Here is a 2,786-nt window from a genome sequence, read left to right on the forward strand (position 1 = left end):
TCCTTCTTTTCCTTTCTCCTTCTTTTCCTTTCTCCTTCTTTTCCTTTGTATTTCTTCTCTGCTTTTCTTTTTTTTTAATGTTTATTTATTTACTGGGGGAGAGAGAGAGAGCTAGAGTGCTTGCAGAAGAGCACAAGCAGGGGAGGGGCAGAGAGAAGGAGAGAATCCCAAGCAGGCTCCATGCTGTCAACACAGAGCCCCATGTAGCGCTCAATCTCATGAACCATGAGATGGTGACATGAGCCCAAATCAAAGGTCAGCTTCCCCTGCTTGCTTTTCCTTTGCCTGTGTGTGTGTGTGTGTGTGTGTGTGTGTGTGTGTGTGTGTGTGTGTGAATTGATTGGGTCCTACCTGTTGAATTTTGGGTGCTTTCTGGACATGATGTCTGTTTCTTTCCCCAGGGTAGGGAATCTTTCAGCCTTTTTTTTTTAAGTTTATTTTTTTGGGAGAGACCAAGACAGTGCAAATAGTGAAGGGCAGAGAGATAGAGCTAGAGAGAGAGAATTCCAAGCAAGCTCTGTTTTGCCTGTGGGGAACCTGATGTGGGGTTCAAACCCACGACTGTGAGATGAGGAGCAGAAATGACAAGTCCAAGGCTTAACCTACTGAGTCAACTAGGCACCCCTCAGCTATTTCTTAAACAAGTTTTCTGTACCTTTTTGTCTTATCTCCTTCTGGGACTTCTGTAACACAAATGTTAGTATGCTTGAGGTTGTCACAGAAGTCTCTGAAACTCTTTTTTTTTCTTCCTGCTTGTTGTTGAGCTTGGGTGCTTTCTACTATGTCTTCCATATCATTGATGCATTCTTCAGTTTCTAATAAGTTGTTTGCCTCTAGTATGGTTTACATTTCAGTTCCTGTATTCTTTAGCTTTGTTTCTTTTTCATATTTTCTATGTTGAATTTCTCAGTGAATTTATCTACTCTTCCCTCAAGATAGGTGAGCATCTTTAGGACTATTACTTGAAACTCTTTATCAAGTGAAGTGCTTATCTCCTTTATTTAGCTCTTTTTTCTGGGGTTTTGTTTTGTTTGGATCACAATTCTTTGTTGCCTCATGTTGTTTGACCCTGTGTTTTTTACTATATATTAGATGGCTGTATCTCCTGGCCTTAGGTAGAAGGCATCATGTAAGGTCCAGTAATGCAATCCCCCCCAGTCACCCAAACCAGGTGCTCCATATGTAGTCCCTGTGTGGGCTGCGTGTGACCTCTTGTCGTGAGGCTGTGACTGCCATGGCCATCAGCCTGGCTGACTGTAAAAGCCAGTTGTGACTGCCATTGGTGCATTGTTGAGCACAGCTTGTCTGGCTGCAGCCTTTGTGGGTGTGCTGGTGGGTGGGGATAGGTCCCCACCTCTCCTCCACTAGGCAGGAATATTCCAAATGGTTCAGGGGGAGGGTGGTGCTGGTCCTACTGATTGCTGCTGGTCAAGTGTGGTGGGGCAGTACTAGCTCTAGGGCATGCTGGCCCCAACTGAGTCTACCTGCTGAGTATGGCAGAGAAGGAGCTGCTTTAGAGGATCACTTTCTGGTGAAGGTGGGTTGGACAGAGTGGAACCTCAGAGGAATACCTGGGCTAGGCAGGCATTGCTACCAACATGGATGGTGTCAGAACTGGCTATCTCAAGTGTCAAGTTAGCTAGGCTAAAAGAGGGCAAGAAAAAAAATTACCTGACAGCACCTCTGTTATCAGAGAAGGCTCCTGCAGATCCCTGACCCTCCAGTACACATCTTAAAATTGTCAGTGATTCTTCATGGATACCCCCACGCACTGCTCAAACTGCTGTTTCCATGCTGGGTCTCAGGCCAAGTGATCTAGCATAGTGCCCTTTAATAACAGAGATTTGTTTTCCTGCAGCCCTCTGGCTCTCCTAGAGCTAAGTCCCACTGACTTTTTTCGAAGCCATAAGTTGAGGGTTTATTTTCCCAATGAAGGTCCTCAAGGCAGTTGTTGCCTGATTGAGGGCTCAACTGCCTTGTTTCTCATGGAGTGCCTCCATGCCTGTGATACCCTGGTGTGTCAGTAATCCACAGGTAGGGGTTTGGTTCTTAATTGTACCTCTTATCCTTTTACCCATCTTGATGTGACTTTGTGGCCTTTTCTTTATTCCCTTTTAGCTATTGAAAATGTGCTCTGCCAGTCTTAGGTCATTTTTACAAACACTTAGGTTACATATAGTTTTTCTTTTTTTTCAGTGTGTCCCCGAGAGATGAGTTCAGGATTCTCTTTCTTCACCACCTTGCTCTCTCTATCCAAACATCATAACAATAAGACAATTTCTCAGCGCGCACACACACACACACACACTCACACTCACACACAAAAGGTGGTAATGATGCAACGTGATGGAGGTGTTAACTAGCCCTAATGGTAGCAGTTATTTCTCAATAAAGAAGTGTATGCTATCATCACAATGTAGACCTTAAACTTACACAATATTAAGTCAATTATATCTTGGAAAAGCTGGGGGGAAAATGTTGATTTTTAATCACATCCACAAATAGATTCTATGTGTTTACGTCTGAATTATTTAGTAAAAAAGAAAGAGATAACTACTAAATAACTTTTCTGTATAAATATGAAGAGAAGTGGTGAAGATAACTAGTTTTTGGTTATGGCTCCTCCAAACATAGGGCCTAAGCAATAAGGTATAATCATTAATCTGACTGCTTAATGTGAGACACATTCAGACAGGCAGCTTGCTTATTTGAAAGCTGGGCCAGTTTTCATTCCCTAGAGAGTCTCAGCCTCCCTGCATTCTCCGGAGGGGCAAAATGGTTCTCTA

The sequence above is a fragment of the Herpailurus yagouaroundi genome, unplaced genomic scaffold (assembly GCF_014898765.1).
Source record: "Herpailurus yagouaroundi ecotype Mexico unplaced genomic scaffold, PumYag 139, whole genome shotgun sequence".
Taxonomy (NCBI): Eukaryota; Metazoa; Chordata; class Mammalia; order Carnivora; family Felidae; genus Herpailurus; species Herpailurus yagouaroundi.